The sequence below is a fragment of the Lathyrus oleraceus genome, chromosome 7 (assembly GCF_024323335.1).
Source record: "Lathyrus oleraceus cultivar Zhongwan6 chromosome 7, CAAS_Psat_ZW6_1.0, whole genome shotgun sequence".
In the NCBI taxonomy this organism is placed as follows: domain Eukaryota; kingdom Viridiplantae; phylum Streptophyta; class Magnoliopsida; order Fabales; family Fabaceae; genus Lathyrus; species Lathyrus oleraceus.
This window is the reverse complement of record NC_066585.1, coordinates 400,634,193-400,660,656: the sequence shown is the minus strand read 5'-3', so window position 1 is coordinate 400,660,656 and position 26,464 is coordinate 400,634,193. Positions and strand designations below refer to the sequence as shown.

Here is a 26,464-nt window from a genome sequence, read left to right as displayed (position 1 = left end):
TAAACAAGCTCCCAGAGCTTGGTATGAACGATTAAGTAATTTTCTTCTGGAACATAATTTCATCAGAGGGAAAGTTGACTCCACACTCTTCTGTAAAAACCTTAACAATGATCTCATGATATGCCAGATATACGTTGATGATATTATTTTTGGTTTAGTTAACGCCTCTGTTTGTCAAGAATTCTCTGAGTTAATGCAGGCAGAATTTGAAATGAGCTTAATGCAAGAACTAAAGTTCTTTTTGGAAATTCAAATTAACCAAACTTCAGAAGTCACGTACGTTCATCAAAGCAAATACATAAAAGATGTTCTGAAGAAATTTGACATGGCTGAATGCAACTCTGCAAAGACTCCCATGCATCCAACATGCATTCTTGAAAAGGAAGAAGTCAGTAAAAAGGTTTGTCAGAAGCTCTATCGTGGTATGATAGGCTCCCTTCTCTATCTGACTGCTACTCGACCTGATATTCTCTTTAGTGTCTGTCTCTGTGCCAGATTCCAATCAGATCCTAGAGAAACTCACTTAACTGCAGTTAAGAGAATTCTCAAATATCTGAAAGGAACTCCTAACCTGGGCCTGATGTATGAGAAAACATCAGAGTATAGACTTTCTGGTTACTGTGATGCAGATTACGCAGGAGATAGATTGGAACGAAAAAGCACATCTGGAAATTGTCAGCTCCTGGGAAACAATCTGATATCCCGGGCAAGCAAAAGGCAATCACCTATCGCTCTGTCCACTGCAGAAGCAGAATACATCTCAGCATCACTGTGCACTACTCAGATGCTCTGGATGAAGAATCAGTTAGAAGATCTGCAAATCTTCGAGAGTAACATTCCTATCTTCTGTGATAATACTACTGCCATTTGTTTAAGTAAGAATCCCATCTTGGACTCCAGAGCTAAGCACATTGAAATAAAACATCATTTTATCAGAGACTATGTTCAGAAAGGGATAGTAACATTGAAGTTCATTGATACATATCATCAATGGGCAGATATCTTCACTAAACCCTTAGTTGAAGATAGATTCCTCTTTATCTTAGAAAATCTGAACATTCAAAACTGCCCTGATTAAAATGTGCCTCTGAGGTTGCTAAATGAGACTTTAACATAAACAAATGGATTCTGCCTCTGACTCTGATACTTCTACCCAGTTAGATGTTATCTGAGTTAGAAATCTCCAGGAACCAATCCCTTGGTATTCCTGAAGATCAGATAAATCAAACCACGTGGACCATCTTGCGTCTAACCTTGAAACTTCTAGACAGCTGTCCAGCAGTAATCAAGGAACAGACTCTTGAGATCTCCTCGAGCAGTGTGCAAACTGTTGGGATTAGACATCATTTATGAGCTATAATCATTTCTCCCTCTAAATGTGCTAACTTGGTTTTTGTGCTAAACTCTGATTTCTGTGTCGTTTTGCATGCGCCCTTTTGGGTATTTAAACACTCCTTTCACACTTTGCACACACTTCACTCTCACTCACTCGTTTAACCCCAGTTCTCTCAGGCATTTCTGCAAACAGTTCATCTTCATCTCAGTTCTTCATCAACACCATGGATACTCAACTGCTTCAGAGAATGCCTCCTCCTCCCAACCCTTAGGCACTTAGGATGTTTTTCTTGCTTGTTGCTTTGCTTGTTTTGTCTCTGATGTTTTTGCTCTTATCTGGATATATATATATATATATATATATATATATATATATATATATATATATATATATATATATATATATATATATATATTTTTTTTTTTTTCTTCCTGCTTATTATTTTTTAAGTCTTTTTGATTCTGACAAAAAGGGGGAGAAATCAAACAGCTCTGATGAAAAATTGTCTAAATCCTCAAGCACTCTGCAAACATACTATTCAATTAAAATCCATCTAACACTCTTTTACTTAGAAAGATGCAGAAAGGTATCTAGAAAACTTCATTGCTTGGAAGCTCTGGTAAGAACTTCTGAACTCCCTAGCTTATCTCAGGGGGAGCTCACTTCTATCTGATCTGATAAACCCTTATATTTGAATGTTTCATCTGTCATTTAAGTTTGTTTTGTCATCATCAAAAAGGGGGAGATTGTAAGAACAAAAATAGTTCTACAACAGACTCCAGGATTTTGATGATAACAAAGGATGAAACCAAAATTGGCACTCTAACGAAAAGTTTCTAAGTGTACAGGACTCTGAACAAGAACAAAGGAATCTGATCGCTTTATCAGATACAGAATAAAATTAGATACAAAGTACCAGAAGATCAGAAGCATCTAAAGTGGAAACGCTCCCTAGAAGTTCTGACTCTGAGCAAAACAACATATTAGAATATCAGAAGCATCTGAAGAAGAAGCACGCCCCAGAAGTTCTGACTCTGAGCAACAGCATATCAGAACACCAGAAGCTCTCAACTTCCTCTGAAGTCAACACTGATGATCTAAAAGACCAAGACTATCAAAAGCTCTAATGTCATTTCTCAGATCTCAGTTTAATAGAGTAATTCAGACTCTGACGAAGAATTTCCTTATCCAGAAAGAGTAACGGCAACTACAACTTCAAAGGGAAAGAAACCATATTTGGAAAGAAGTTATTCAGGGAGACAAACTTGTTTTGGCAAGAAACAACAAAAGTTATGGCATTAAACTCTCATCAAGACAAAATATCTGCCATCACTACAACGGTCCTTTCACCTCTATGTAAAGGACGACAAACCTCATTGAGAGACACCTAAACGCACAGAAATACTCTACTCTCTCTCTTAATCTTTCACGAGATTTTTCTCATAACGTGAAACTTCTTACTTGCTCAAATTTCTGTAATATTTGCTTTATCCTAGAAGCATTCTAGATTACAAATTCTGTCTTTACCTAAATTGATTTTTTACTCCTCAAGTGACTCTGCACAGTCTGTATACTTGAGAGGACTAAGAGATCTTTCTCTTAGACGTTGGTTGTAATAATCTTTCAAGATTAGTGGATTAAGTCCTTGTTGAAGACTAAATCACCTTGGCCGGGTGGACTGGAGTAGCTTTGTGTTATAAGCGAACCAATATAAAATCCTGTGTAATTTTATTTTGCAAAAGCGCTTATTTTCCAAAATAATTCAAACCCCCCTTTCTTGTTTTTCTCACCTTCAATAAGAGTGTCTGGCTAGACGTTCCAACATCTGGTCTATAAATGGTAAAGGGAAATGATCCTTCCTGGTTGCTTTATTTAACTTTCTGTAGTCTATGCACATCCTCCATCCTCCTTCTATCCGTTTTGCTACATGTTCGCCTTTATCCTTTTGCACTACTGCGATGCCTATCCGAGATCTGATAGATTGTACCTGCCTCAAGTAACTTAAGAAGTTCTTTTTTAACAACATCACTCACTATAGGGTTTATCCTTCTCTGATGTTCTCTAGAGGGCTTTGAATCTTCTTCGAGTGAAATCCGATGCATGCATATGGATGGGCTTATACCTTTCAAATCAGAGATATTATATCCTAAGGCTGAGGGGTATCTTCGTAAAACATCTAAGAGTTTGTCTGTTTCCTCTTGGTTCAAGGTAGCACTGACTATAACTGGACGGTTCATCGCTTTATCGAGGAACTCATAACTCAGGTTCTTAGGCAGTTCCTTAAGTTCTAAGGTTGGTTTCCTAGGGCATGGCATAGGATCTGGGGTAAGGGATAAACATTCGTAAAGGTTATCATCGATGTAGGGCTTACTAAAGTTATCATCTTCCAGTATGAGAGTTGATGGCAACTTAATTGTTTTTATGATTTCTTCTTGTTCTATTTCCCTAACGCATTCATCAATGATATATATGGCATAACATGCGTCTCCCATCACAGGTGCCATAAGAAATTTTGAAAGTATAAACTCTATCTTCTCGTCACCTACCTCAAAGGTCAACTTTCCTCTCTTGACATCTATTATGGCTCCTGCAGTTGATAAGAATGGTCTACCTAGAAGGATTGGTATATCATTATCCTCTTTGATGTCCATGACAACAAAATCAGTAGGGATAAATAACTGACCTATCCTAACATGGACATCTTCTAATATGCCTATCGGATACTTAACAGATCTATCGGCTAATTGATCAGTGCATTTTGGATGCACGTTCTTCCATATTTGTACTTAAGCATTTCTTCGATTTGCTTTGATTATTTTTATGTTTTAATGTGTTTTCATAATTTATGTTATTTTTGCACTTATTTAATTTTCGTATTTAATTTTCAGCATTAGCAGCTTTTGCGAGAAAAATCATATCTTGAGCTAGGAGTATCGGATTGGGACGTGCTACCAGTCGATGGAAAGCTAAGAAAAAGATCTACAACTTTTGTTCAAAAGTCGAGAGATGAATCAGACTGTAGCAGGGCCATAAATTTCGTTGAAGCTGCTGCATTATTTTTATATTTTGTTTGGGTTAGTTGTATTGGGCCCGGATCGTACATTTGACCCGGTTGAGTTGTGAAACGGGTTTGGGTGTTTTTACCTAGGTTAGGCAGCCAAAAACAGGGTTACGTTTTCCTGTTCATGTATGATTTTTTGAGAGCTAGCAAGATGACTATGGAGAACTAATCACTTTTGAATCAACCTGCTGTAATTAAGAATCCGCTTTGAGGTTTTTATTAATTCCAATTTGTTTCCTTTGAATTCTTCTTATAATTCCAATTATTTGCTTAATCTAATTGTTGCTATTGGATAGAATCCTTAAATTCGATTGATGAATGATGATCCCGAATCAATTTCGTGTTAACATAGCTTTTATTTTATCATGAACGATCAAGTTGCGTCTGCTTAATTCGCAATAGTTTTTAATCCGTTTGCTTAATTCGGAATTTGGGAATATTACTCGCATAATTTCCTTTACGCTTGTTAATGGTAATTGTAATCGAATAGGAGCAGACCCGTTAGGGATTTGGAATTTTATAAGAATCAATGATAAGTCGGAAGATGATGCAGTAGGTTGGTTCGTGTCAGCTTATTTTATAATCACTTTTAAAAATCACTTTTTTCGAATCTAAACCAACCAAACCCCCCCTTTTTGTTCTATCGGTAGATTAATTAAACAAGAATCCTTGAGAACGATATTTGAGTCAATTTTTCGTTAAACTACATTTTTGAAAAACTACTCGTTTTGATCCGCGTGCGACAGTGGATCACTAATTGAAGTGACATATTAGTAGGCTGTAATTCTCCTAAGTTTAACCTCTCACAAACTACTAAAGGCATTAAGCTCACACTAGCTCCTAAGTCTAGAAAAGCTTTTTCGATGACATGACTACCCAAAAGACAAGGAATGGAGAAATTTCCAGGATCTTTATCCTTTTTGGCTAACTTATTCTCGGAAATAGAATTGCATTCCAAGGGCTTTGGATCGTCTAGTCTACGTTTGTTGGTAAGGATGTCTTTGAGAAACTTTGCATAAGAAGGTATTTGGGTGATGGCTTCTTTGAAAGGGATTTATACGTGAAGTTTTTCTATAACCTTAATGAATTTCTGATACTGGTTCTTGATCTGGGTTTGTTTGAGTCTTTGCGGATATGGTATCGGTGGTTTGTATGGTGGGGGTGGTACATAAGTTTTGTCTTTAGGTTCTTCTCCTTTTTCTTGACCTTCCTTTTTTTCAGATTCCTCTGGTTCCTTTACTTCGTCTGTGGGTTCGGTATATTCCTTAGAAGTTTTGGGTTCACTCAATCTTGAGTTAAATGGCTCATCATAAGAGGTCCCACTTCGTAGGGTAATGGGATTGGCTTGTCCTCTCGGATTCTGTTGAGGTTGTCCAGGGAACTGTCCTCCAGGTGCGGTCCGGGGGGCTTGGTTTAAGGCCACCTGAGAGATCTGGGTTTCAAGCATCTTAGTGCGAGTGACTATTTGGTCAACCTTGGTTCCTAACTAAGTAATCAGTTCATTAACGTGAATGTTCTGGTTCATGAACTCTTTGTTTTGTTGGGTTTGAGCAGTGATAAAATTTTCCATAATTTTCTCAAGGCTCGAATTTGGTGGGACAGGTTGCATATGTAACAACCCAATTTTAGTAATTATTTCTTATATTATTATTATTATTATATTTTATTTTATTTATTTGGAGTGTTAATTAATTAATTGGTTGTTAGGTAGTATAATAATCGATTATATTAATTAATTTGGTATGTTAATTAATTATTTAGTTGATATGAGATATAATTGAATAATTGATTATATTAATTAACTTGGTGTGTATACTGTGTTGATTTAATTTATTTGAATTAAATAGAGATATTATAATACTAGGTCTTATTGGGCCTAATAATTAAATTAGAGGTATCATTCTTTAAGCCCAAATATAATACTAGGATATAAGAGGTGAGGAGAGTGAGAAGTAGGATTCATTTGATCATTTGATCATTTGATCATTTGACAGCAACAGAGAAAGAAAAGAGGAAAAGTAAGGAGAAGAGGGGAAGAACAAGAGAGAAGCTAAGGTTTCCAGAAAATTGAAGAGGTAAGGGGGAGAATCCTTATTATTATGGGTTAGTATGATTGGGTCAATGGGTAGAAATATGTTTACGTTGAAATCCCTAAATTTTATGGTTTTGGAATTGTTAGGTTTTGATGAGTATTCTTGATTGTGGTGATTTAATTGTGTTAAAAATGAAAATTAACTTTATATACTTAGAGTATTGTATGAGTTATAATTTTCTGAGCGTTTGGCTTTTTACGGAATCGAAATCGGAGGTCCGAAAGTCCTCCAACGATGAAAAACGCAGAAAATTCTGCATTCTGTTTTGTGTTAACCGGTTACCCTAGAAGCGTTAACCGGTTACTTGCTAAAAACCTGCCCAGAAGTGGATTATGTTTTACGTTAACCGGTTACCCTAGGAGCGTTAACCGGTTACTTGCTAAAAATCTGCCCAAAAGTTGATTTTGTTTTGTGTTAACCGGTTACCCTCCGAGCGTTAACCGGTTACTTGCTAAAAACCTGCCCAGAAGTTGATTCTGTTTTGTGTTAACCGGTTACCCTCCGAGCGTTAACCGGTTACTTGCTGTTGAAAAATGAAAAATTGAGATTTTAAAAGTTGTATTCATTTTGAAATGAAATCTAAGTGTGCGTAGTTGATAATTAGCCTATATTTGTGAATGATATATTGTTATGAATGTGTATATGTACCATTGGTGGATAATTCATAAAGTTGAATTATGGTGATATGTGGAATGTTAAGATGATAGAGATGATCTTAATTGCATATGTGTTGGTATTTGTACATTCATTCATGGCATGGTCGGCTTCATGGTGGAAGCGGTGAAACTGTGGGTTCACATGGTAATAGACGTTGATCCTTGAATGGAAATAGGCGTAGCAGACGTTGATCCTAAATTGGAAATAGACATAGTAGCTTTGATCTTGTCCGGATCGGAAGCGTGGCTTGGATTCTAGATATTGAATCGGAAAGCGGTGAAACATTGGGTTCACATTGCGGTACCACATGCATAGAGTCACATGTCTTGCATTGAGTCACATTAGAGTTATGTGATAATTAAATGTTTGCATTGATATGATTGTGAGGTGTATTGTATATTGATGATGAATGATGTTTGGTTTTTGAAAGCTTTTAGTTTTTGAAAACGTCGATGTGACGCCCTTTTGTTTATATGTATGCTTATTTACTCTGATTATATGTTAAGTATTTTGGGGTAGAAAAAGGGGTGTTACAGCATAGGTTGATTTGGTCTTAGGGCTTGGTAACCTAGTTGTCTCGGAGGTGCAGTGTTTTGGATAGGACTATTGTTCTTATAGGAGAAGTTCGGATGATTCCCCCATCCAGGGTTATAGGTATTCGAATTTGGGTTCCCTTGGGCGTAGTTCACTTGCTCAGAGTTGGTTTCGTTTAAGAGACTGCATTCTGCAGATTGGTGTCCTTTGGTTCCACATATCTCACAATCTAACAAAACTGCAGCTGCAGTATTCGGGTTTATTCACATATGCTCAACCTTGAGGGCTAACGCGTCCATTTTAGCTTGCATCATGTCTATAGAGCTTAACTCATGTACTCCTCCTTGGGCTTCCTTCTTCTCAACTGTCGCTCGTTCAACTCCCCATGATTGATGGTTTTGAGCCATATCTTCGATGAGGGCACTAGCTTCAGGATAAGGTTTGTTCATCAGAGCGTCACCTGCGGTGGCTTCGATGGTCATCTTAGTGTTATAGTGAAGTCCATTATAGAAGGTCTGAATGATTAACCAATTTTCTAGACCATGATGTAGGCATGCTCTTAACAGCTCTTTATATCTCTCCCAAGCTTCGAACAACGATTCTCCTTGGTTCTGGCTAAATCTGGTTATGTGGTTTTGAAGAACGGAGGTCTTACTTGGGGGAAAGTATCTAGCAAGGAATACTTTTCTAAGGTTTTCCCAAGTTGTTATGGAATTGGGTGGAAGGGAATCTAACCATGATAGGGCTTTATCTCTGAGGGAGAAAGGGAATAATCTTAAACGGATTGCCTCAGGAGAAGCTCCATTGGTTTTAAAAGTGTCTTCTAATTGGAGAAAGATTTTTAAATGTTGGTTTGGGTTCTCAGTAGCAAGACTTGCGAATTACCTCTGTTGCACTAGTTGCAACAGGGAGGGTTTAAGTTCGAAATTATTCACTGGGATGGTTGGGTTTACTATACTAGAACTAGGTTCTTCGTTGGGTGGTTGGGCGAAATCCTTAAGAGGTCTTTGGTTTTGGTCTTTGACCATAGCTCTCCTAATTCTATGGAAAAATAAACGAGCGCGAGCGTAACGTTCGGGTTCCGCCAGAGGATATACTAAGCTTCCGGTGTTGCGAGTCCTCCGCATTGACCGGTAGGTAACAACCTAAGTCTAAACGATATAACAACTGGGTACGGAATTTGACGAAATTGGTCCCCGACAACGGCGCTAAAAACTTGATGCGTGCTTTTCGCAAGTATACGAACGCGTCAGAGTAATATAAAAGATTGTCAAATCCTTAGAGACCAAGTGTCAATCTATCGTTATCTATTGTTACGGTGTTTATCTAAGGTACTCGAAATATGGGTTTTTAGAGTGCACAATGAAAAATAATATATTAAATAAAATTCAATTGATAAAGACAGGTTCGAATGTAATTCACATAATCAATTAATAATCCAAGTACTTGCTAATAGAATTACTTATGGGCAGTGTTTCCTACTTTGAAAAGAACCAATTTAATGGGAACTGTCGCTTTCGCGTATTCAGAACTGAGTTGTACTCCCTAATCAAACCCTCTTATTGTCACTTATAAAAAGGCGCGCATTGCGTTAGAGTAGTAAACCTATTTTTAAGAAATATAGTATTTTGACTAAGTTGAAAAGTATTTTGACCTGGATTTCTTAACCAAAAGAGGTTCTCACGAACCAGACTCTAAACTTATAAACGCGTCCAAAAATAGTTTTAAAATCACTTTTCTTTTTAAGTCAAAAACTCCTAATGAACTAAACAAAGCGCTTTCGCTGTATTTGAAGTAGTTAAAAACAACTAAGTTTAAAAAGATGTTGGACGACTTTCGATCTTACCCAACAGAAATTAAGTGCGGGAAAACTTAAGTTGAAATATAAAGTAGCCCTTAAGTGTTTCTACGAACAATTATACGGATTATCGGTTTAATTACGATCCTTACATTCTAACCTTTATAGGTTTAGCTAGACATGGCAAAGTAAAGGTGCATTTTAATTTAAATAAAAGTAGTGCGAGTGCGGAAAGTAAATAAAAGTAGTGCGAGTGCGGAAAGTAAATAAAAGTAGTGCGGTGCGAGAAATAAACAAAGTAAAGTGAGAGTGCGAGAAATAAACAAAGTAAAGGCAGTGCGGGAAAATAAAGTAGACAAAGGTAAAGCAATAAAACCTGCTCCAATCGGAGGGTTGAATAAAGTGCGTAACAGAAGTGAAAATGGCGGCAGGATTAAACTTCCTTCCAAAGTTGCTCCAAACTCGATTACAGACTCGATTACACAGTGTGGCAACACTCCGATGTGAAGCGATTACCACTTTTACAATACTGATATATGCCTAGTTGTAACTAAGTTTGGATGAAGAAACAATTGAAATGAAGACTCTATTTATAGGCAAGGAAAATAATGGAAATGACAAGGATGCCCCTAAGTTTGAATTTGGGAGGGAAACATCTTTATTCTTGTGGCGCCCGCCACAACATCATGGCGCCCGCCACAAGAGTGAATTGTGGCGCCCAATTGGAGATAGTGGGAGATGTGGAAGTTGAGGGGAAGTTGAACTAGGACACGTCATGGCTGGACCCATGGCGCCAGCCACAGTGGGAGCCACAAGTGTAAAATGCTGTTTTTTAGGCTTTTTAGCTCATTTTCACTCCTTTTCTCGATCGGGGCTCCGATTAGACTGAAAACCTGAAAACAAAGAAAAACATAGTAATAACATAACAAAATAACAATAAAACAACTAAAATGCATGCGAACTCGAAGTCGAAAATACGGTGAATTTCAGTGTCATCACCTACTCAACAAGCAACTTCAAACCTTAAGCAATTTAATCAAGAGACCATCAAGGAAACCTTATAATGATTTCATATGATCACCCATGTTCTTTGAAATACAAGGAAATTCCAATTGCACAAGCTTGTTCCAAGGGGTTTGACTTAAAAGTCAACATTTAGAGGTCAAGGTTCCAAGGACCACAACTCCTTCAACTCTCAATATTTTTGATTGCCCCTTTTTGCATACGACTCTTCTTGACATCCTCTATAACTTCTCTTTACATGAAAAGAGCCAATTATGATTGGAGCATCATCAAAATTTTAGAGACATTATAGGTCATTTGTGGACTTAGTGAAATTTGACCTATTTTCAAGTGACTTTTTGCCAACTTTCAAAGATCATAACTTCTTCAATTTTCAACATATGGAGCTTATTCTTCTTGCACAATGTCATTTGTGATTCTATATACAAGTTTGATTGAAGTATCAAGGTCAAATTATGCTTGGATGGTCATGGAATTCATTGGGACATTATAGGTCATTTTCAGCCATGGAACACTCAAATTTTTCTAAGTTATGGAACCAGTATTTTATGCCAACTTCAACACACTATAACTTTGTGCTCAAGCATCCAAATGCAACCTTTCTTAGTTCATTGTAATCTTTTCCATGATGTTAACATATTGTAAAAGGAATAGGATCAAAAAGCCTCTTGAGTAGGATGCCCCATTGAATTTAACATGGTGACTTGAAACTTAAGAAATCACCATTGCCCAAAATTTGATTATGACTAACCTCAATTCCAAGCCAAATTAGCAAGTGTTTTGGTCCTAAACATGTTTAATCAAACCTCTAGAAGTTAATTGACACTTAAAACGCATCATTTGGCTGAGTTTTGAGGATTTTCAAGTCACACTTTTCACACACTTAGATCAAATTCGTTTTGCATGAATTCAGCATCATTCCCCACGTATTTGGGTCCAATTACATTATCTATAAATAGAGGAAGATTTTGCATTCATTTGCAAGCTTTTGAGAGCCAAGAAACCCTTGGTGCAACTTGAAGTATTTCTAGAAAATTCAACTACCGTGTTTTGAGTTTCAGCCTGTTTCAATCCATTTTCTTGATTCTATTAGCTTCATCGGCATCCTCTGAAGCTTTTACAACAATTCCCAAGCTCTGAGTTGCTCCAACTAGATCAAGCTTCATCAACTTCTGATCACCATCTGGACAAGGTAGTTCTGAGCATCATTTAAACTCAAACAAGTTACCATAATGTAGTCTTTCACTCTCTGATGCTTAACCCTAACTAATCTGGTGTTGATCGATCATGTTCATCATTTAATTTTATTTTTCGTGTTTTGCTTGTTTCTGAAAATTCTTTGAAATTCCCTTTGCTCAGTTCACATACATGAATTTGAAGCATAAGGTTGAATTCGGGATGAGAAGAGGATCATAATGGTGGTGATCTTGTGTCTTAAAGTTACCAAACGATGAATCTTCGGTGAGAGCTCAATGGAGAAGATGACTACAGTATTTCTTAGGTGATATGAGTTTGGACTAGACACATTGGCATTTTAAAATATTTTAATTGGTTAATTTCAAACTGGATCATGTGTTTGGTTTGCAGCGCGTTCCATTGTATTTCACATCATTTGGAGTGTTGGATATGCCACGTCAATTAATGAGGCGTGATCCAACGCCCTGGTTTTTTTCTGATTTTTCTGATTTTTCTGATTTCTCTTTTATTAGTTTAAATTGCTTTTCCTTTAAAAATTCGTAGTAATTTTATTTTTATCCAAAAAATTCCAAAATAATTTCTAAAACTCTCTTTTATTTTTCTTCATCTGATTTTTATTTTTTCACATTTTATTTCATTGATTTTCTATTTTTCTCGAATTTTCATTTATCTCCTTTGTTTATATTGGTTGAAAAATACTTTTATGCATTTTTAAATTCTGAAAATTTTATTATATGTTTCTCATTTTGTTTTCAACCTTCCATAATTTTCTTGGCCGTTTATTTGGTATTTTGAAGGACTTTATCGATTTTTCATTTTATATCTATTTTTAAAATACCTTTAATGTATTTTTATTATTTAATTTCATTTTTAATTTGTTTGACCTTGTGAATTTGTATTAGCCTTGGATCATGATGATTTTGACTTCAAGTCTCATCAAACTCAATGTATCTTGGGTGTTGAGGGGGTGAAAATCCTAATCCACCAAAGTGGATGATTGATTTTGATGATGACTTGACCAAAATTTGTGATTCAATTGAGGTGTGATCTCTTTTGTTCCCTTTCATCTTCATCCCTTTCTTTTTCCTTTGATCAATTGGATGAGTTTGTGTCTATCTTGTACTTAATGTGTGAATTGGTACTTGATGAACTTTCATCATTTCAAATCTACCTTCTAAGTGATCATGAATCATTTAAGGTACTTTGGATTGATACATAAGTTTTTCCTAAGTATCATGAAATATGGATTTAAATAATGGACCATCCTTCTAGCCTTTGTGCTTGATCATCCCCTTTCATTTTCTTTTCTTGTGTGGCATAACTTAGGAGGATGATTTATATATCATTTCTCTAGCATGTATTAACACAAACATTATTATTGACCGACCTCGGATAGTTGTGACTTCTACATAAGTCCAATTATGACTTTTTGACATAAATTTGTCACAAAGGCAATGACATTTTTATAAGTGAGATTGTAACTCTCCTATTCCTCATGGTATTGTGTGAAAATTTTGCTAATTTTCCATTTGTGAGAGCTATTGGCATACTTGTTGATTTTATCCAAGTTGGAACCTTTCTTATAAATGATGTATATGAAGGAGAATTGCGGTCCAAAACGCAGCGGAAATTAAAATTTTCTCCTTTAGAGATCCTTACGAATGGTCATGATCAGTGATAGAATATTTACCTCTTGTGACGATTGAAACCTTTGGTGCAGATCTCTTGTGACGATCAAAACCTTTGATGCTAATCCACGAAGCGATCACGAACGTTGAACGATGACAACGTCTCTACTCAGTCCACACGAACGGGTTCCTTCAATCTCAGTGCTAGCTGGTATGAATGAAGGCTTTGAATGAGAGAGAGAGAGTGAGAGAAAACGAAAATAATGCAACCGCAATGAATGCTTATGCACAAGGGTTCTATTTATAGAACCACTTGTGTGGGCTTCAAGCTAAAAAGCCCACTTAAGTGTATTTTGGCCCATATCTTATAATATGCCCAAAATCACTTAAGCCCATGGTACCTTACCATATTTCGTATTCTACTCAAGTACATCGTACCTTACGATGTTCTATAATTCACTTAAGGGCACCGTACCTTACGGTATTCCTTAGTTACTCTATCTCTCATCAATCCGTCCTTTGTGTGTGACCCTGTAGGTTTTCGTGACGTTGGCAATTATATTAAATGTCATGTGATCTAGCAACACATCACTGCTACCCAAGACACGAAAATGTCATGTGATCTGACAAAACCTTATGTGATAATAATTATGTGTATAATTACCCTTTTGCCCTTATGTCTATATTGAATACAAGGCATAGATCGTGTCATCCTTGTCCAGTTCAATATTGGGCCCATAGACATTTATCCTGTTATGCAGGATGTGCAAATTCCATCTAGGTCACTCATGTCCCTCAGCATGCTTTGTGGAGTACCCATCAACTGTCTTTATGGTTATCCAGTTACGGACAACGTTGGATCAGCAATAAAGCACTCGACTCTACATCTAGGATCCATAGTGGTTTCAGGTCGAAGAGTGGAATACACTATTATCACCATGAGAATAACTTATGACACTTTGCATAACTTTCTATATAGTATTCTCATAGCGGGTCAATCCGGTATAAATATTACTCCTAATATTCATACCTATGTTTAAGACTTGATAACTCTTTATCCAATCCATGAGATGTGATCATCAGTGTACAAACATAATAGTCTTAATGCTTTAATGTTATCCCACTTCACACTAAAGCTCGACTACGGATACTTTAAGAATAGTGTCCTTATGTTTAATGTGTTCTCATGATTAATCACACTTAATACATTAAACGGACTATCTATTCCAGGGACTTTATTAATCAACCATAATAAAGAAAATGCCTTTTATTATTAATAAATAATTCGATACAAGTACCAAAAGGTATTGGCCTCTAGGGCTTACACCAACAGTATAAGGTTCATATTTTCATGCTTGTGAGTGGAGAGTTGAGTGTTCTTCAAAAAGTGAGCAAAACATCTTTTCATCTTTGATTACTAACATCCTTTACTAACACTTTACTTGTATTAACTTTTATTTCCAAGTCATTTACTTTATGTCCCTTTTTTTATGTCATTTACTTTATGCTTTATGTTTAGCATTTCATATCATATTACATTGTGATTATGTCGTTTTGTTCTTGGTCCATTTGGATCATTCTTTATGTGATTACTAAAAAAAACTAAAAAAGGGAAACTTGTCTCTCTTAATTCATGGACTTGTGATTACCATCCTTGACATCTTTGTGGAGTTATGGATTTAGAATTAGGATCTTGACCTTTTCTTTGGGGACTTGTGACCTGAGACCTTGAAATTCATATGATGCCTTTGACTTGGGATTTCCTTTGGAAGACTTGGATTAACTACCTTAGTTTCATCTGACACATGGATTATTATTTATTTTACTTACTTTGGTTTCATCTGACACATGAATTACTATTTATCTGACACATGGATTACTAACACTTTGCTTTCTTGATTTATGTCACAAAACTTGCTATCTCCTGGTTAGATCTTTCTTCTTTAGTTTTTACTTTACTACTTTAGGATAGTCTCTTCTTCACTTTCCCCCTTCTTTAATTTTCAAAATCTTCTATCTTTTTCCAAACCTTCTTGTTTTAACTTGAATCACTTTCTCAATAAACCTTGACTTTTGTCAAGTGACTTGTAAACCTTTTTCTTAATAAATGTTAATCTATCTTAAGAATGTTTAGACTAATTTAAAAAGACTTAAAAAAGTGTCTAACTCATTCAAACCATTTTGTACCCTTGTATACTTTTTTCTTTTAAACTTTTTCTCAAGGCATTAGACATGAGCCATTTCCATAGTTGAGTTAAACTTTTTCTTTTAAACCTTCCCTTTTCATAACTAACCCTCGGACCCTTGTTCTCTTTTTACTAGTTTTGTTTTAAAAACTTCTTTAGGTTTTGTTCATACTTTTTACTTTTCCTTTGGAAACAATAAAAGCGTGGTGGCGAATCTTGCTTTGCGAGTTAAATTAGTCAATAACTTAATCTCAAATTTTTTACCGCTACAGAAAAGTGGAGACTTTGCCGGGGAGTAATCCCTTGTGGGTTAAGCCCATCTTTGTTTTTACATATATTATGTTTGCTATTGTTTGTTATTGTTTGTTCTGTCTCATGCTTAGTGATCCCTGTGTCGTGAGATAAGTCATATACCCGGACTTTATAGCTCTTATGATAGGAAGGTGGTATATTCATGTTTGGCTTACGTGGAGTTAATCCTTAACAAGCTGACTTGAGATCCCCTACTCAGTGGAGGCCCATTTGGGATTACTAATGTCACATGAGTAGTCTTAGTTGGCATTACTTTTTTTGACATGGGAGCCCGAGAAGTTGAGGACCTTAGAACCCTTAACCCATCTTTTCCTTTTAGGACATAGTGTGGTGGCTATTCAGGTGTAAACTTGAATTAGTTGTTACGCGATACAACACTCGGACGAGTTTCTCTTGAGAATATTATTGGTTGACGAGTAGTCGTATAAACCGATAATATCCAAAAGATGGAATTATGACTCTGAGAACTTTTTAGAACCTTGTTCTACATGTGATTATATCCTTAGTACATACATTGTGGGTCGGTTCTTACCCTTGGCTCCATGCTCGTGACTCTGAATCTTTGGATCTTGTTTGTGTGCTTTGTGTGACCTTGTTTGTGATTGTTGCATCATGCACCTATGGCATTCATAAGAATTTTACTCAATTTTCAAGGAACTTAGAGACTCTTGTTGCAAACATCGCATATATTTTGGTCATGGATATTGGAAGATGAAATACTCGGAAATACAGTTTCAGATGTCCCGATCTCATGGAATTAATGAAGCTAGCATATTTTGTGGATGATCCTAAGGGTTTCAGAGACTGTTTTGGAAGAATTTTTTTCTGTGCTATCTACTGATATTGAGGATGGTCTTCTTTTCACTTTGGTTCAGTTCTACGATCCTGTCTATCGGTGTTTCACTTTCCCTGATTATCAGTTCTTTCCTACCATGAGGAGTATGCTCATCTTTTGGGTATACCCGTTTTTGAAAGAGTTCCTTTTAGTAGGGTGGAAGGAATTCTAGAATCTAGGGTTATTGCCGAAGCCATTCACCTGAGGAAGTATGACATATGTGCCAATCTCATTGTCAAAGGAGGTATCAGAGGGTTGACTTCAACGTTTCTAAAGGAAAATGACAACTTCATAGAATTAATAGAGCAATGTGTTGTGAAGAGATCCAAAGGCCAAGAGAATTTATTTTCCTCTAACAGTTCGTCATCTGCTCATCTTCCTACTTCCAGCGTTTAGAAAGGCATTGTAGACCAGCTCGTGATAGAGAGGGATGATATGAAAAGAAGCTACGAAAAGAGATCAAAAGACTTCACAAGAGGTGTCAGCTTAGAGTAGGGTCAGCATCGGACATGATTCCATAGATCTAGTTTCTTTCCCGCTTATGACCATTGAAATTGTATTTCCGATTGTAATCCTTTTATTATTAATAAAATGAGATTTTAGTACATTGGAATGTGTTATTATTATGTTTTAAACTTATGTCTTAAAGTTCCTTGGAAAATAAACAATATAACATTTGCATTTGCATATCATGCATCATGTTGCATCTTGGTCTTGCTTTGAGCAAGTTCGCCAGGGGTCTTATTTATTTATTGGTCTTCATTCAGCCAAGTTGTCTCACCAGTACAATACTCGAGCTAATTAGTTGAAAAAGATGGACCGCCTAGAGAAAGAGAATCGTGAGCTTTGTGAAGAGGTGACAACTTTGAGGGACGACTATGAAAGGTTTACTGCTATGATGGAAGTTTTGGCAGCTACTCAAAATCAGCCTCCACCTCCTACTCTAACTCTGCTTCAAAGGACCATGATTTCCGAGATTATCTCTACACCCATCTATCTGGCTCCCATCAGTGCTCCGCAGCACCACATGCCTTCTGGTTTCACTTGGGGCATGCCTCCCAACTTTGTGCCCGAGGGGTACCAACCTAAAGTTCCAGTTGTTGGTGTAAACCTTAGAGGCTAATACTTTTGGTACTCATATCGAATTATTTATTAATAATAAAAGGCTTTTTCTTTATTATGTTTGTTTAATAAAGTCCCTAGAATAGCTAGTCCGTTTAATGTATCAAGTGTGACTTAATCATGAGATCCCATTAAACACAAGGACACTATTCTTAAAGTATCCGTAGTCGAGCTTTGTTATAAAGTGGGATAACATTAAAGCATTGAGACTATTATGTATATAAACTGATGATCACATCTCATGGATCATGGATAAGGAGTTATCAAGTCTTAAATGTAAGTATGAATATTGAGAGTAATATTTATACTGGATTGACCCGTTATGAGAATACTATATGAAATGTTGTGCTAAGTGTCATAAGTTATTATCATGGTGATAATGGTGTATACCACCCTTTGACTTGAAACCACTATGTACCCTAGATGTAGAGTCGAGTGCCTTATTGTTGATCAAACATTGTCCGTAACTGGATGACCATAAAGACAGTTGATGGGTACTCAACGAATCATGCCAAGGGACATGAGTGACCTAGATGGAATTTGTCCATCCTGCGTAACAGGATAAATGTCTACCGGCCCAATATTGAACTGGACAAGGATGACACAGTTTATGCCTTGTGTTCAATATAGACATAAGGGAAAAATGGTAATTATACACATAAGTATTATCATAAAAGGATTTGTCAGATCGCATGACATTTTCGTGTCTTGGGTAGCAATGATGTGTTGCTAGATACTACTCACTATTTATTATGTTAAATACGTGATTTAATATAATTGCTAATGTCGCGAAAACCTATAGGGTCACACACAAAATGATGGATTGATGAGATATATAGTAACTAAGGAACACCGTAAGGTACGGTACACTTAAGTAAATTGTAGAACATCGTAAGGTACAATGTACTTAAGTAGAACACAAAATATGGTAAGGTACCACACACTTAAGTGATTTTGGCATATCATAAGATATGGGCCACATACACTTAAGTGGGATTTTTAGCTTGCAACCCACACAAATGGTTCTATAAATAGAACCCTTGTGCAGAAGCATTTGTGCAATTATAATTTTGTTTCTCTCTCTCACACACACTCAAAGCCTTCATTCGTAGCAGCTAGCACTGAGATTGAAGGAATCCATTCATGTGGGCTGAGTAGAGGTGTTGTCACCATTCAACGTTCGTGATCGCTCCGTAGATCTACATCAAAGGTTTCAATCGCCACAAGAGGTAATGATTCTATCATAAATCATGTTCATTCGTAAGGATCACTAAAGGATAAAAAAATTTAAACTCCGCTGCATTTTCGGTCGCTCTTCTCCTTTACCAGTAACTCAACATGTGATGTCTGCACCACCTCTTGTGGCTCATGTTATTCCGTATGTTGAAGAACCTGTTTTTCACGCTGACCAAAGAGAGACTGTTGCTGTTTATGAGAGGACGGACGAGTTCCAAGATTAATTTCAGGCTATGCAAAAAGAGATTCAAGCTTTAAAGGGGAAAGATCTGTTTGGAAAGGATGCTCATGATTTATGTTTGGTCCCTAATGTGAAGATTCCGCACAAGTTCAAGGTTCCGAATTTTGAAAAGTACAAAGGAAATTCCTATCCTCTGAGTCATCTGGTGATGTACGCTCGAAAGATGTCGACCCAGACTAACAATCATCAATTGTTGATCCACTACATTCAAGACAGTTTGACTAGGGATGGTCTGAAATGGTATATGGATCTCGACAGTACTCAGATCCGAACGTTCAATGACCTAGGTGAGGCTCTTGTTCTCTAGTATAAATATAATGTTGACATGGCATCGGACAAGGATTAACTTTGTGCTATGCCTCGCAAAGATAAAGAGACTTTTAGGGAATACGCGTAGAGGTGGTGTGTGATTGATGCACAGGTTAGTCCTCTGTTGGAGGAGAAAGAAACGACAAAGCTGTTTTTGAAGATATTAAGTCCGTTCTATTATGATCGGATGGTTGCAAGTGTGCCAAGTGACTTTACTGAGATGATGAATATGGGTTTGAGGTTAGAAGAAGGTGTCCGTGAAGGACAGTTGAAAGAAGGTAGTTCATTTGATGGTTTCAGAAAGTATAGGAATGGTTTACCCAAGAAGAAGAAACATGATGCAAATGCTATTTCGCAATAGAGACGAAGAAGGCTTTCGAGAAACAATCAGTGTCATCAACATGTGGTGTCAGTTACTCCGGTGATTAATTCTACTCCAGTTGCTCAAGCAGCACCGGGTTATCAACCGTCTTTCCAACAACATGTGAATCAAACGAATCAGCAAAATTGTACCCATAGACATGTACAGTTTGACCCCATTCCAATGACTTATGCAGAGTTGTTTCCAGCTTTAATTCAGAAGAATTTGGTGCAAACAAGGACTCCACTGGCTGTTCCGAAAGAGCTTCTGTGGTGGTATAAACCTGACCAACATTGTGCATTCCACCAAGGAGCACCAGACCATGATATTGAGAATTGTTTCTCTTTGAAAGCTGGGGTAAGAAGGTTAATGCAAAGTGGTATCTTGTCATTTGAATATTCCAATCCCAATGTACAAGCTAATCCGTTACCCAAGCATGGCAATGCAACTGTGGATATAGTCGAAGGATGTCTTGGAAAGTATCGAGTGTTTGACATCAATCTAATCAGAAGGTCCTTGGTTGAAATGCACGCAACATTATGTGAACTAAGTTATTATGAGCATGACCATGCTTTTTGTCAAGTATGTTCCAGAGAACCCTGAGGATGTGTTATTGTGAAAAGAGACTTGCAAGAGATGTTGTATCATAATCTTATTCAGGTTACGAGGGACAGAAATGAAGATGAGCATGAGGTGAACATCATAGTTCCCCATTTTAATCTCCCATAACCGGTTGTTATTACATATGATGGACAAAATACCAGTGTTTCTCCATTGATCATTCGCTTGACGGGCCCAACGCCTTACGAGTATGATAAATATAAGCCTTACAAGTATAATGCTACCATGATAGAAGACGGAAAAGAAGTGCCTATTCCTGCTCTTCCTTCTATTGTGAACATCGTCGATGTAAGTAGTGTGACTCGAAGTGGTCGGGTATTTGCTGATGTAGCTCCTAAGAGGACTTAAGATGTGATGATAGAGAGATCAAATTCAGAGAAAACTCATGTTATACAAGTCAAACAATCCAGTATTCTGAAGCATAATGTTGATCAAGATGAAGTGCTAAAATTGATCAAGAAGATTGATTTCAACATGGTGGACCAGTTGTTGCATACTCCATCCAAGATATATGTGTTATCCCTATTGATGAGTTCGAAAGTACACCGAGAAGCTTTGCAGAAGGTCCTAGAGCAAGCCTATATGGATCATGATGTGACAATTGATCAGTTTGATGGCATTGTGGATAATATTACTGCATGTAACAATTTAAGCTTCAGTGATGAAGAGCTTCCCGAGCAAGGGAGGAATCACAATTTGGCCCTGTATATCTCTATGAACTGTCAAGAAGATGATCTATCTAATGTGCTGGTGGATACTAGATACTCTCTTAATGTTCTAACCAAGTCTATGATGTCTAAACTTGCTTACCAAGGTGATCCAATGAGGTTTAGTGGAGTTGTTGTGAAAGCCTTCGATGGCTTAAGGAAGACTGTAATTGGGGAAGTTGATCTCCCAATAAAGATAGGTCTGTACTTATTTCAAATCACTTTTCAAATGATGGATATTCATCCCGCCTACAGTTGTCTCTTAGGACGTCTGTGGATTCATGAGGCTGGGACAGTTACGTCAACTCTACACCAGAAGCTGAAGTTTATGAATATTGGGAAGTTAGTGATCATGGGTGGCGAGTAGGCCATATTGGTGAGTCATCTCTCTTCATTTTCATACATTGATGCCGACGAAGCTGAGGGGACGTTGTTTCAAGCTCTTTCTGTTAATATTGTTGTTAAGAAGAATGGTGGATCCATGTCATCCTTGAAAGACACCCAGCCTGTGGTGGAGAATGGTCAATCCGTTAAGTGGGGACAGATTGTTGAGCTTGCAGAGAACAAGAACATAGCTAGTTTGGTTCTTTCACCTGGTGCAAACTAAAGAGATCTAAAGTGAATTCAAGAAGTGTTTCACAATGTTGGTTCTATTCATACCAAGGATCAGTTTACTACTACAATCTTAGAAGACGATGAAGAGTAAGGAGTTCTAGAATTTGTGATACATGGATCGATGTGCCCAAATTGGATTGATGTTGATGTTCCTTCTGTTATTCACTTGTCGAAGTAATATGTTTTTTTAGCTATTTTCAAAATCCTTTCACTATGCCCAAGGTGAAAGTGAATCTATGTGGGCTTTGTTTCAAATTTGATTATCATTAATAAAATGTTATTTTGTTTATCCATATTATGTTTTTCCTTTTTGTTTATTCTGGAAAACGGTAACATAAAAAAATAAAAACAAAAATCATTTTTATACCTGCATCACAATGTGCGCTTATTTGTTCATATTCTAATATCAAGCATAAAATCATTGTGCAGATTAATTGTTAAACCCATTGAAAACAATGACCTTATGCCCTCTCCCAACTTTGAATTTCCCGTGTTCGAAATGGAAGAATAGGATGATGAAGAGATTCCTGAAGAGATTTCACGGTTGCTTGACACAGAGAGAAGACCATTCATCCTCATAAAGAGTCGTTGGAAGTGATCAATTTGGGTTCAGCAGATAACAAGAAAGAAGTCAGGATTAAGGAACTGCTTTGTCCAGATGTTAAGAAGACGATGGTAGAGCTTCTTAAAGAATATGTGGAAGTGTTTTCTTGGTCTTATTAAGATATGTCAGGTCTTGATACCGATATCATGGAGCATCGATTCTCATTAAAGCCAGAATGTCCTCCAGTTAAGCAGAAGTTGAGAAGAACTCGCCATGATATGGCTGTCAAGATTAAAGAGGAGGTTCAAAAGAAGATTGATGTTGGGTTCCTTTTTACTGCTGAGTATCCTCTGTGGGTGGCTAACATTGTACTTGTTCCTAATAAAGATGGTAAAGTTAGGATGTGTGTTGATTACAGAGACTTAAACAAAGCTAGTCCGAAAGATGATTTTCCTCTACCACACATTGACATGTTGGTAGATAATACAACTAAGTTCATTGTGTTCTCATTTATGGATGGGTTCTCCGGTTACAATTAGACCAAGATGGCACCCGAAGACATGGGAAAAAACAACATTTACTACACCCTGGGTAACATTCTGCTATAGAGTGATGTCTTTCGGTTTAAAGAATGCTAGTGCAACGTACCAAAGAGCCATGACTACTCTTTTCCATGACATGATGCACAAAGAGATAAAAGTCTATGTTGATGATATGATTGCCAAGTCAAAGACTAAAGAAGATCATGTTGAGTATTTGTTGAAGCTGTTTTAGCATTTGAGAAAGTTTAAGCTCCAGTTGAATCCTAATAAATGTACTTTCGGTGTCCAATCAGGAAAACTGTTGGGTTTCATTGTCATCCAGAAAGGTATTGAAATAGATCAAGATAAAGTCATAATTATTCAAGAAATGCCAGCGTCGAAGACAGAAAAGAAAGTCAGAGGGTTCCTTGGGCGTCTGAATTATGTACCCAGATTTATATCTCACATGACTACCACGTGTGGGCCAATTTTCAAACTTCTTCGTAAGGATCAAGGTTGTGTTTGGACAGAGGATTTCCAAAAAGATTTTGACAATATCAAGGAGTATCTTCTTGAACCTTCTATCTTGTCTCCTCCAGTGGAAGGAAGAACTTTTATTATGTATTTAATTGTGTTAGAAGAGTCCATGGGTTGTGTGCTTGGACATCAATACGAAACTGGTAGAAAGGAGCATGTCATCTACTATCTGAGTAAGAAGTTTACAGACTGCGAGTCTCGGTATTCTATGCTTGATAAGACTTGTTGTGGTTTAGCATGGGCTGCCAAATGTTTACACCAGTATATGATCAATCATACCACTTGGTTGATATCCAAAATGGATTCGATCAAGTATATATTTGAAAAGCCTGCTTTGACTGGAAGGATAGGTCATTGGCAGATGCTATTTTCTGAATATGATATTGAGTACCGTACTCAGAAAGCAATTAAAGGAAGTATGCTTACAGATAATTTGTCTCACCAGTCGATCATTGATTATCAATCCGTTAGGTTTGACTTCCCTGATGAAGGTGTTATGTACTTGAAAGCTAAAGATTGCAATGAACTGTTGCCTGGAGAAGGGCCAGATCCTGGATCCCGGTGGAGTTTAGTGTTTGATAAAGTTGTTAATGCTTATGGCAATGGATTTGGGCAATCATTATTACTCCTAAGGGTTCTGATATCCCTTTTACTACAAGATTGATGTTTGATTGTACGAACAATATGGCAGAATATGAAGCTTGTATCATGGGTCTTGAAAAAGCCATTGATTTGAGGATTAAGATCCTGGATTTGTATGGAGATTCATCTTTGGTGATCAATCAGATTAAAGGAGAACGGGAGACACGTCATCCTGGTCTAATCCCCTACAAATATTATGCAAGGAGGTTGTAAACTTTCTTCAATAAAATAGATTTTCATCATATACCTCTTGAAAATATCAGATTGCTGACGCACTGGCTACTTTATCTTCTATGTATAAAGTGAATCTTTGGAATGATGCACCCAACATCAGAATTATGCGCCTTGATAGACCTGCTCATGTGTTTACAGTAGAAGAAGTTACAAACTATAAGCCTTGGTATTATGATATTAAATGTTTCCTCTAAAGTCAGGAGTACCCGCTTAGGGCATCCAACAAAGATAAGAAGACTTTGAGAATAATGTCTGGCAATTTCTTTCTAAATGAAAATGTGTTGTACAAGATAAACTTTGACATGGTTTTTCTCAGATGCGTGGATAGATACGAAGTTGACATGTTAATGCAAGAATTCATGAAGGTTCCTTTGGCACCCATGCCAATGGACATGCAATGGCTAAAAAGATGTTAAATGAAGGTTACTATTGGATGACAATGGAATCTGATTACTGTAAATATGTGAAGAAGTGCCATAAATGTCAGATTTATGCTGATAAGATTCATGTGCCTCTGGCGCTTCTCAATGTTATTTCATCCCCGTAGCCTTTCTCTATGTGGGGAATTGATATGATTGGTATGATTAAGCCCAAATCTTCGAACCGACATCGTTTCATTCTGGGAGCTATTGATTACTTCACTAGTGGGTTGAAGCAGCATCATATGCTAATGTGACCAAGAAGGTTGTGGTCCGATTTATCAAAAATCAGATTATTTATCGATATGATGTTCTAAGTAAGATCATTACTGATAATGGATCAAACTTGAATAACAATATGATGAAAGAGTTGTGTGACGACTTCAAGATTGAACATCGTAACTCTTCTCCTTACAAACCTAAGATGAATGTGGCTATTGAAGCTGCAGATAAGAACATTAAGAAGATCATTCATAAGATGGTTGTGACATATAAAGATTGACATGAGATGCTCCCGTTTGCTTTGCATGGAAAACGTACACATGTCCTCACTTCAACAAGGGAATTCCCTTTCTCTCTCATGTATGGCATGGAAGAAGTGCTCTTTGTGGAAGTTGAGATCCCATCAATGCGAGTCTTGATGGAAGCCAGTTTGTCTGAGGCTGAACGGTGTTAGAGCATATATGATCAGTTGAATTTGATTAAAGAGAAAAGAATGACGACATTGTGTCATGGTCAGTTATATCAAAAGAGAATGAAGAAATCATTTGACAAGAAGTTTCAACCTTATGTATTCAGAGAGGGTGACCTTGTGCTCAAGAAGATTTTGTCTTTCAACAATGATTCTAGGGGCAAGTGGACTCCTAATTACGAAGGCCCATATATTGTCAAGAGAGCTTTCTCTAGTGGTGCATTGATTCTTACAACTATGGATGGTGAGGAGCTCCCTTATCTTGTGAATGTCGACGCAGTCAAGAAATACTTCGCCTAGAAAATAAATGAACAACTCACTAAGTTGAAAACCCGAAAGGGCGGCTTAGGCAAAAATGAGTGTCTTGGTGGATTGAAAACTGTAACGGGGTTTTCGTTACTTTTAGGTTTATTGACTAAACCAAAAGTCAACATACAATTCGAGTCGCCACCGCACTTTTATTTGTCCAAAGGAAAGGCTAAAAAGCGAACAAAAGCCAAGTAAGAAGTTTTTCAAATAAAAAACTAATAAAAATGTCAGAGATCTAGGTAAGGGGGTTGGTTATGAAATGGGAATGTTTTACACACCCAAAACATCCTTAGTACTCTAAGGGAACCCTTTTTGCAAATATGTGTTGTAGGTTGGTATTTATGAAAAGATTTGTGCAAAAGATTGGAGGGATGAGAAGAGAATAGATTATATTTACAAATTTGTTTGAATGGATGAACCCATTGCCTACGTACCATCACAAAGGAGGATCAAAACCTCGTAGTTCGGGGTAAAAATTTCAAATGTGGGTGAATTGATTTTAACCAAAAGCCCTAAGGTCTTTTGTTACCAAAGGGAGAACACTCAACCTAAACCAACAATACACCATGTGAGGAAGGCTTCAACATGCTAGTGAGGGGTTAGCTCTATAATAAGCATGGAAGACTTATAATCCAATCACTAAGGATGAGGTGAGATTTACATCAACCACTATGATGACTCAAACCTATGACTAA

General features: G+C 37.0%; 1 non-coding gene across 1 annotated transcript; it reads left to right on the top strand.

Moving 5' to 3' along the window:
• Positions 1-8,218: 8,218 nt before the first annotated feature.
• Positions 8,219-8,325, top strand: LOC127109531 (small nucleolar RNA R71). Its single transcript, XR_007796807.1, has one exon. It is a non-coding gene; the product is annotated as a small nucleolar RNA R71 (small nucleolar RNA).
• The last annotated feature ends 18,139 nt before the right edge of the window (positions 8,326-26,464 follow it).